This window comes from Chiloscyllium plagiosum, unplaced genomic scaffold (assembly GCF_037043375.1).
Source record: "Chiloscyllium plagiosum isolate Xiang-an unplaced genomic scaffold, Cpla_swu_hap1 HiC_scaffold_6, whole genome shotgun sequence".
NCBI classification, from domain to species: domain Eukaryota; kingdom Metazoa; phylum Chordata; class Chondrichthyes; order Orectolobiformes; family Hemiscylliidae; genus Chiloscyllium; species Chiloscyllium plagiosum.
The window spans coordinates 125,412,798-125,423,695 of NW_028270144.1; positions in this window are offsets into that span (position 1 = coordinate 125,412,798).

Here is a 10,898-nt window from a genome sequence, read left to right on the forward strand (position 1 = left end):
AGGATCATGTTTTTTCAGGATTTCGTGGAGGTGGTGATCCAGAAAAGAATATCTTTTGATGATATTAAGAGAACTCGGGATCCTGTACTCTTTAAAGTACCCAGCGGTGCTTCGGTTTGCTTTCAACGGATATGCACATTCATTCAACTCTCCAGAGAAAGCAAAACACTTTGTGGACACATTAAATTAGACTGGATGATTTAATGGATGCAGATAATTTTTTTTCTTTTTAAAGAAAGTTGTGTTGGTTTTTTCTGGTACTAATCAGCAACACACTAAATTATACAAAGTACTCACTTTTAACTCCTTCATTAACGCTACTATTTTTTCTCTTCTTGCTTGTGTCTGTGGTGCGGCTCTCACTAGAAGGAGTTAGGAAAGTGTTTGCGATGGCTAGATGCTTATTTACGGGCAGTTTAAGCCCGGTTTTTGCTTTCAATTGCCCTGGTTGCCATATTGGCAATGGGGTCGAAGACAAAGTTTTTGGACCTCCTTTGGGTGGGGGAGGGGGGTAAGTACCCGATTCAGTGCCATTGGCTCTTTGTATTTTGTTCTGTTTTTTGGTTCTTGTTGTAGATGGGTTTTGTAAGTTTTGAAGATTTGTTAGTTGTAGTTTTAGTTTATGTAGTTTTTATGATTGTGGACTTGCTTTCATCATGGCTCAGTGGTTTTTGATTTGAATATTTCCTCTCTGGAGTCCAAATATTGCTACAGAGTGTTACGGCTAATGATATGCTTAAATGGTGTACCTGGAACATCAAGGGGAGCCACTCTCCGGTCAAGAGGAAAAAGGTACTTTCCAGTCTTAAAAGGAAGAGGGTGGATATTGCCCTACTGCAGGAGAGGTATTTGGATGATAGGGAACATGTGAAATTACAACAGAGTGGATCTGATCGGGTTTAGTTCACATCTTTTAATACTCGGAGTAGGGGAGAGACCATACCTATTAGGAAGAATCTCCCACTTAAGTTATTGGATTGTATTCAAGACATGTATGGGAGGTTCATAATCCTCAAAGCCATGATATATGGTGAAGAATATTTTAAATATTTACTGTCCCCCGGCCCACCCCCGTAAATTTCTGGTAAATGCATTTGCAAAACTGATTAACCTTGCATTGCGGCACTTTATTATAGGGAGAGGTTTTGTTTGTAAATATATTTATTAGCAATTTTTTTAAACTTTACAAACATATAAAATTATTGAAAAAACAATCAATCACAAATATCACCTATAATAAAAAGAAAGAAAACACAAATTACAATACAAGCACTATCTACTAACTACTAACCTACTCTATAATACAAAGCAAACCCTAACACTGTGCAAAGCAATACCAAATAAAAAGAAAAGCAAAAAAAAACCCACAAAATACAGAACAGCTCAGTGCAAGGCTCCCAAACAAAGGAACGGGAGCATTGTATACAGACCCGTATTAACTCGGGAGACCCCCTCCAGGGCCCAGGGCTTGACAAATCTAATCATCCTGGTTAAACAAACGCCCTAGTTAAGATAACTGATAAATCTATATCCAAATAACTCAAGTAGGGCTGCCATGTCTTATAAAAATTGTCTGTTGTGTGATGCACCATGTTTGTGAAAAAGTCCAAGGGAATATGCTCCATAATTAATTTCTGCCATCCCAGCAAGCCCAGTGGGTTCTCAGACACCCAATTCATCAGAATATTCTTCCGTGCTCAGGATGCAAGAATAGTAAATAGTTTCTTCCCATGCCCATCTAAAGATGGTAAATTTGGTAGACCTACGAAGAGAGATATCGGGTCTACTTTGACTTCAGTCCTCAATATCCTCCCTATCTCTCCTGCCACAGCGCTCCAGTAAACACTGAGCCTGAGGCATGTCCAGAAGCAACGGGTAACAGTTCACATTTGGGGCACACTGAAGATGCCCCTTTTTTAAACTTCACCAGATGGTCTGGTCTCAGATGAGCCCTATGCAGAAATTTTAACTGCGTAGAGCATGTTCTGTTACAGATTGAGATCTTTCAAGTATTCTCCCATATGTTCTCCCATGTTTCAGAAGAGATCTCCACTCCCAGCTCTTGCTCCTAGACCTCACATAACCGATTAATATCCTGCCAGGCCCTGCCACTCAGCAGGCGATAGAGGACACGAACCGAAAGGGTGCTTGTGGAGCGTAGCAACATCCTCTTTGTATCGGGCTTATAGGGCTTAGTGAGAAGCATAGTCTTCTTCTGGCTGAAATCCCTAACCTGAAAAGAACAGAAAAGGTCTCTGCTGGGCAACCTGTATTTGCGGCTCAGTTGCTCAAAAGACATCATAACCTTCCCCTCAAACAATTCTCCCAAACAAAAAACTCCTCTCGCTGCCCATAGTTTGAACCCTGAGTCCATCATCCCTGGTTGGAACCTTGGCATGCCGACTATAGGTGAAAGTGAGGACTGCAGATGCTGGAGATTAGATCCCAACAGACCCCACCACCAAGGATATATTTCCCTCCCCTCCCTTATTAGCGTTCCAGAAAGACCACTCTCTCCGCGACTCCCTCGTCAGGTCCACACCCCCCACCAACCCAACCTCCACTCCCGGCACTTTCCACTGCAACTGCAAGAAATGCAAAACTTACGCCCACACCTCCCCTCTCACTTCCCTCCAAGGCCCCAAGGGATCCTTCCATATCCGTCATAAATTCACCTGCACCTCCACACACATCATTTACTGCATCCGCTGCACCCGATGTGGCCTCCTCTACATTGGGGAGATAGGCCGCCTACTTGCGGAACTTTTCAGAGAACACCTCTGGGACACCCGCACCAACCAACCCAACCGCCCCGTGGCTGAACACTTTAACTCCCCCTCCCATTCCGCCAAGGACATGCAGGTCCTTGGCCTCCTCCATTGCCAGACCATGGCAACATGACGCCTGGAGGAAGAGCGCCTCATCTTCCGCCTAGGAACCCTCCAACCACAAGGGATGAATGCAGATTTCTCCAGCTTCCTCATTTCCCCTCCTCCCACCTGTTCTCAGTCCCAACCCTCGGACTCAGCACCGCCTTCTTGACCTGCAATCTTCTTCCCGACCTCTCTGCCCCCACCCCCTCTCCAGCCTATCACCCTCACCTTAACCTCCTTCCACCTATCGCATTCCCAACGCCCCTCCCTCAAGTCCCTCCTCCCTACCTTTTATCTTAGCCTGCTTGGCACACCTTCCTCATTCCTGAAGAAGGACTTATGCCCGAAACGTCGATTCTCCTGCTCCTTGGATGCTGCCTGACCTGCTGCGCTTTTCCAGCAACACATTTTTCATACCAACTATAGGTGTAAGTAGCGAAGTCTTGGATAAACAATCCTCACTCTGACGCATCGCCCTCCATGCCTTGACTGTACTAATGACAATGGGGTTCTGGCAGTGGTCCATAACTGTCCTCATCTTATCCATGAACAACAGGTTAATAAGAGTACATTTTGCTAGGAAGGCCTCAATATCCAGCCATATTGAGTTTGGATTGTTACCTACCCAATCGCAGACAAAGACAGCAGGGAACTCAATTGATACCTTCTGATGTCTGGGAAATTAACTTCTACCCCTCCTTGAGGCAACTACAATTTAGTAAGTTTGATGAGGGGCCGCCCATGGTGCCAGACAAAGGAACCAAACCACCCCATAAGCTTCCGCAGCATTGACCTGGGAAACATCATAGGGAGCATGCGCATGGGATAAAGCAAATGAGGAAGAACATTCATCTTAATGAGAGATATTCGGCCCGGCCATGAAATTGGAAGAGCCTCCGATCTCTGGAGATCTCGTCTAATATTGTCGAGCAAATGAGCAAAGTTAGTCTGAAATAACAGATCAAACTTGGGGGTAACAAAAATGCCTAGGTATCAGAACCCTGCCCTTGACCACTTAAAAGTGAACTTAGGGCACCTTCAACTTCTGGCACACTGTTAAGGTTCCCCAAAGGCATAGCCTCCGATTTTGCAAAGTTAATCTTATATCCTGAAATAGCCCCAAATTAATTGATACTTTGTAGCAGATGGGGTACGGAGGTCATCGGGTTCGATAAAAACAGAAGGACATCATCCGCATACACTGTAATCTTGTGTGCCCTCGATCCCACTTCTGAAGCGGTTATGTGGACGTTCTGACGAATGGCCTCTGCCAGCGGCTCTATCACCAACATAAACAACAGCAGTGAGAGGGGGCAGCCTTGCCGACTACCCCTACTAATCCTAAAATTCCCAGATTTCACTCCGTTGGTGATGACCGCGGCCGGAGGGTGGCGATATAAAACCTCTACCCACCTAGCAAAGACTCCACCCAAGCCGAACTGTTCTAAGACATAAAAGAAAACGGCCATTCCACCCGGTCAAATGCTTTCTCTGCATCTAAGGAAATCACCAACCCCTGAATCGATCTTGCTGACAAACTTGGATCATATTCAGGAACCTTCTAATATTATTAGATGACCTACAGCCCCTTATAAAGCCTGTCTGGTCCTCTTTAATAAGATGGGGCAACACCCTTTCCAATCTCAGCGCCAGGATCTTGGACAGAATCTTGAAGTCTGAATTTAATAGAGAGATGGGCCTGTATGAGGCATAATCCTCAGGAACCTTCCCCTTCTTAAGAATTAAGGAAATATTACCTTCTCTCAAAGATGGTGGTAGGCGTTCATGCATATAGGAGTGATTGTACATCTCCAACATCGGCCCTGACAGAATCCTTATAAACTCTTTATAAAACTCACCCGGAAGACCATCAGGGCCAGGCGCTTTCCCACTCTGAAGTTGCCTAGCTGCCTCCTGTATTTCCTGAACTGTCAAGTGGGCATTAAGGAGAGAGGCCTGTTCCAAGGTTACCCCTGGGAGGTCCAGGTTCTTAAAAAAGGTCTCCATTTTAGCCCTCCTGTCCTTGCAACCTTCAGACTGATACAATTCAGAGTAAAAGCTCCGAAGAGCCTCATTAATCTTTTTAGCATCGTATGTAAGGACCCCGGCACTGTCTCTGATTGCAGTAATGGATTGGGGAGCACGCTTTTTCCTAGTCAGGTACGCTAAATACTTCCCTGGCCTATCCCCATGTTCAAACAGCCTCGGTCTAGCAAAAGCAAGTTCTTTCTTTGCGTTTTGTGTCAGTATTGAATTCAAGGCAGCCCGAAGGACTGTGATCCGCTGTAGCTTAGTCACCAAAGGCCGTACAAAATGTGCTGCCTCTGCGGCTTTCAACCGCGTCTCAAGTAGACGCTGCTGTTCCTTCTTCTGTCATTTCCGGCTAGCCGAATAGGAAATAGCTAATCCACTAGCAAAGGCCTTAGCAGTCTCCCATTGCATAGGTGGACTACTAGCCGTGCCTGAGTTGATAGTCAAGAATTCCTGAAACTCCTTCAAAATGTAATCCACAAATTTGGAATCCTTAAGGAGAAAGGGATCCAAACGCCAGTGCCGCAAACCTAGCCCTTCACTCTTGGCCTTAACCTCCAAATATACTGCCGTATGATCAGAGATAGCTACATTGCCAATTTTACAACCCATAATGGAATCCAGAAGGGCTGTGGGAGCCAGAAAGATGTCAATCCTTGTGTGATGTTTATGTGGGTTTGAAAAAAAAGGTGAAGTCCCTGCCGGTAGGGTGAAGACATCTCCAAATATCCACCAGCCCCAACTCCTCACATAAGTCAACCACCTGTTTGGCCTGCGAAGAAATAGTCGGGGGCCCACAAGGCACACTGTCCACTGTCAGATCCAAAAGACAATTAAAATCCCCCCCCCTATAATAATGTGCCGTGTTCCAAAAGCACTCAACTTTGAGAAAACACTATTCAAAAATTTGAGGGGATGCGCTGGAGGACAGTAAATGTTTAAAATGCCATATTCCTCCCCAGGGCTTTAAGTATCACAAGCCGTCCATGCTCATCTTTCACCTGCTCTAATAATGTGAACGGAAAATTTTTCTGGATAAGTACCACCACTCCCCTACTTTTAGTAGTAAAGGATGAAAGGAATACCCGGTCATAACCCCCCTGCTGTAATTTCAGGTGTTCCCCATCATCAAGATGGGTTTCCTGCAACAAAGCGATATCAACCCTTTCCCTCTTAAGGCTAGAAAGCTCTTTTTTCTTTTTAATAGGCAAATGACTTCCCTTAATGTTCCAGGTGCACCATTTAATAAGACACTTAGTCACATCCCCTTTCAGACACCCTTGAACCCCTCGGAGGGAGAACCCTGCTTACAAAGTGCCGAGCATAAGTAAAGAATGACTCATAGAATCGAAAAACTATATATACAAAAACTACTCTATCATAAGTATAAACAACTATTACTACCAAAAAAACTACAAAGAAAACCAGCTATGAATGGAAGACTCTTCCCCTGCCCATCAGGAGCACTCACACTACCCATCCCATTTTTCACAGCTCCTTCAAACCTGGACTGTGTCCCAGCCTTAGGCCAGTAAAAAAAACAAGGAGATGATCCTTAAATCAAAAGACAAAGTCAGGATGAGCACTCCACCCATCCCTGACTTCATGACACCCATACTTGTGACTAAAAGAGAAGCAGAACAAACAAACAAAAAAGGGAGAGAGACAACAAAGAACATCCAGAAGATTTCCCATCAAAAAACTCAGTTATTTAAAAAAAAACGAACAACTTATTCCAAAGACTTTTCCCCCCTTTCCAAAAAGGAAATTATTAGGGAGAAAGAAAGGAATAAAAAAAATGAAGGAAAAACATGGGGAAAAATAGAAAAGAGAACAAACATTAACCATATTCTTCAGGCCAATCTGTCTATTTTAAAGTGTCCACAAAGTTTTTAGCCTTATCCTCCGAGTCAAATGTATAAACGGAGTCCTCGCGGCTGAAACAGAGCACTGCGGGGTATCTCATGGAGTACTGGATGCCCAGGTTCCTCAGCCTCTTTTTAACTTCATCGAAGGACTTCCTCTTTCGAATTACAGCTGCTGAAAAATCCTGGAAAATCATGATTTTTGACCCCTTGTACAGCAGCACCTGCGGATCTTTTCCCAGGGATCTGGAAGCTTCTATGGCTTTTTGCTTGTCCTTATATGAGTGGAAGTGCATTAGGACCAGGCGGGGATGCTGCACCGGCCCTGACCTGTGCACTGTAACCCGATACACCCTTTCAATCTGCAGCCTGCTGGACTCCATGTGAAGGCCCAAAAACTTCAGCTGCCAGTTTTCAAAGAAACTGACTGGCTGCTCACCTTCCTCACCTTCAGGGAGCCCGACAATTCGGAGATTTATCCTCCGACCTTGATTTTCGATATGGTTTCGAAAGGCCCGCACCTCTCACTCCAGCACCTGGATCCGACTGGATGAGGACTCCATTGCAGCTTCCAAGGCCTTAGTTCGACCCTCCACCTCCTCCAGCCTCTTCTCGAGGCCCTGGATCTACTGCTCATGCTTCTGCAGCATGGATGCAATAGGATGCACCTGGGCACAAATCTCCCCACGGATTTCCTCAATCGCAGCCCCAAACTTTCAAGGTAAGTCTCTCCATCGCCGCAGCCAATTCCTGTGAGTCTGTCAGGTCCCTAGGGGGTTCAGCAGAGGCTGCTGCTGTCTCTGGTGTTGTAGGTGCTGCAGGGGAGTGTCCTCCCTGCTGCTGTTTGCTTGCTCCTTTTCCCTTTGGCATCCTTCCCACTCCCAAATATTAACAAATATGTGTTCTGTAAGGTTTTAAACTAATAATTCCACCATATAAATTGGCCAGGGATGGCAAAAAACACCAGTACGCCTTGGCTGTTAGGCAGAGCTGTCCACAGCAGTCCTACAGAATCGCCGCCATCTTGCCGAGTCCATAGGGAGAGATTTTAACTGTCTTGTGGATCTCATGGCAGACAGAATGTCCAAAGGCCCCCCAATACCTTCTTGATAATTTAAACAATTAGTGATCTTGGTGCAGAACTAGGACTGGTGGATGTCTGGATGCATCTCCACCCCATAGGCAGGGATTTTATGTTCTTCTCCAACTCGCACAGGTGCCACACCAGGACTGATGTCTTCCAACCCCTGCAGCGCTCCTGGATTCAGTGGTGTCCTGAATAGTTAGGAATATGTTGGGTGTCTGAAAACCCCCCGGATCTGTCTTGTTGACATAAATTAGTCATGGAGCATATCCCTCTGGATTTTCTTACAAGTATGGTGCACCAAAAAACTGAGAATTTTTATAAGACATGGGAACCCTTCTTGGATTATGTGGACACAGATTAATCTGCCACGCTAATAAGGGCTTTTATATAGCCAAGACAGTTGTATCTAATGAATCTAACACCCTGAGAGGAAGAATTACGGACATATGAATATGTACAAGTTAAGTGCTCTCAATGAAAGGGTTATTGTTTTGTTACGCTGAGCCGTATTTTTTTTGATTAGATTCACGACAGTGTGGAAACAGGCCCTTTGGCTCAACCAGTCCACACAGACCCTCCGAAGAGTAACCCACCCAGATCCATTTCCCTATGACTAATGCACCTAGCACTATGGGCAATTTAGAATGGCCAATTCACCTGACCTGCACATCTTTGGACTGTGGGAGGAAGCTGGAGCACCCGGAGGAAACCCACGCAGACATGGAGAGAATGTGCAAACTCCACACAGACCGTGCCCAAGGCCGGAATTGAAACTGGGACCCTGGTGCTGTGAGGCAGCGGTGCTAACCACTGAGCACCATGCCACTTATTTATTTATTATTTATCTCATTGTGTCTTTATAAGTATATGTACATGAGTGTAGTTCTGTTCTTTACGCGTTGTTGTGATTTGTATTGTTTTTGGTTTAATATATTTTTAAAAACCTGTTTTTCAATAAAAGTATATCTTTTTAAATTGTACCCGTGTCCTCTGAGTCTTGTCACTTGTGCCAATGGGAACAGTTTCTCTTTATCCTATTCTACCCATATGTAATATCTGACAGATAAACTCGTGTGGAATGGGCAGATTGGCTTAGGAGAAAAGATTGAATAGGCAGTGCTTGAAACCTTAGAGTATTATAAGAGATGACCCTTCAATGTCGAGGGCAAATTGGTGTGTTTTTAGCCTATGGTAAACGACTGCCCTGGAAGTGATCATTTCTCTGGCGGAGGGACAAGCAGTTGGTGTTTATTTTATGGAAGGGCCTTGCTGGGCTTACCTCAGTGTTGCTCTTGTCAGGTACCTCAGTCTTTGGACTATATTGGTTGTAAACATACATCCCTTGCATACTGATGCAGTTTTGTCGAGGTGCTTGGAGTGGTTGGATTTTCAGACCAACTTGCCACGGTGCTGCTTGGTACTTGGGAATGCATCTTGTTGAGGGAGGAAACCGTGATCTACTCCATGTTCCCATTGCACGTCCACTTAAGGGCATTGTGATGTGAGATGTGTGATTCATATAGATTGTAACGTTTTATTTTAGAGTTTGGATCTTGAACTGGTGACATTTGGATTTGATCGAATATCTATAAAGGAGTATAAACATTTTTGTAGTGATGGTGATTTCTTTTAAACACATTATAGAGATATTTCCTGGAGAGTAATGGGTTTTTTTGTTGCCTTTGAGTGAGGAAACAGTGTGATGCCTCAGGTTTCAGTTAGAAGATCCTGGAACTTTTTTTTTGTTGGGTTAGAGGAACACCCGTACCTTGAAGAAAACTCTTTTGGTTTCACGTTTACAGAGATCTTAACTGTAGTTGGATGTGTAAGCTCTAAGAAGAAGGGAAATAAATTAGAACTGCTAAGAAATAAACCCTGAAGGGGCATTTGAGACTAAGAAAGTCTAAGCTCAGTTGCATGAACAGTCAAGGAAGAGGCAGATTCTCAAGACTGGAAATCGAAGCTGGAATTGAATTAAACCCTATAAATGTGTCAGAGAAGAGAATTCTTTCTGATGTCAGTACTACAAAAGAACACTGTTGGGAGAAATGTGATCATATTCTGCCACGTGTTTTGAAATAACTAAACTTGAGTTCCAAGTAAATTTTTTTTCTATTTTATTTTCTTTTCTTTGGCATTACTTCTGTTTTATTGTTTCAGTGAAAGACTGTCTTACTAAAACAATAAAAGTGATCTATCCGGCCAGATCTTGGTCTGGAATCTTTTTTGTCCAGACTAAGATCCCAACCAGCATGCAGCTCTGTGCCGTGGTAGTGCAGCTGGGAACGTTTTTGGAGGAGATGAGGGAAGAGTAACATTTGATGTAACTTCAGAAAAGCAAGAAGCTCCTGATGCGCTGTTATTGTATTTTTGAGTCAAATTACTCCAATACAAAATACTCCTTTCCTGCTCAATTCCCTGTTTCTTGCTTGCCATAGGGTGGCCAGCAGTTCTAATGTGGATTGGTCGGTCATTGGTCTCCAGGAATCCTGTCTTGCATTTGACATATCTCATAGGAGATCCCAGCAGGGAATGAAATGAAAATAGAACAAGTGGAAGAAGCTTGTGTCGAACATTTAAGGCAAAAATAGGCCATTAAATCATTGCAATGCGTAGTTTGAGACAGTACTTACTGTGCTATTGTAATACACTGAAAGGAGCAGCAATCTTTGAACAATGTACAGTGAGGTTCATCATTATCACTTCAAGAGACTTTCTTCCAATACAGATGAAATGAATACGAAGTTCGCTGGATTGAGATTGTTATAAGGATCTGCTTAGAGTATACAATAAAGCTCTGAATTTAAAAGAGAATGCTGGAGAAACTCGGCAGGTCCAGCTGTATCTATGGAGGGAGGAGAGTTAACATCGAGTCTGATTTGAGTAGTCTTCAGAAGCAAATGACTTTCTTGAAACACGCAAGAATTTTGAGGGGTTTTGGCAGAGTGGATAGTGTGGATGTTTCCCCATGTGCAAGAGACCAGAGGTAGGACACACACACATTCAAAATAAGGGGAAGTTCTATTCGAGATCAGTATCTCA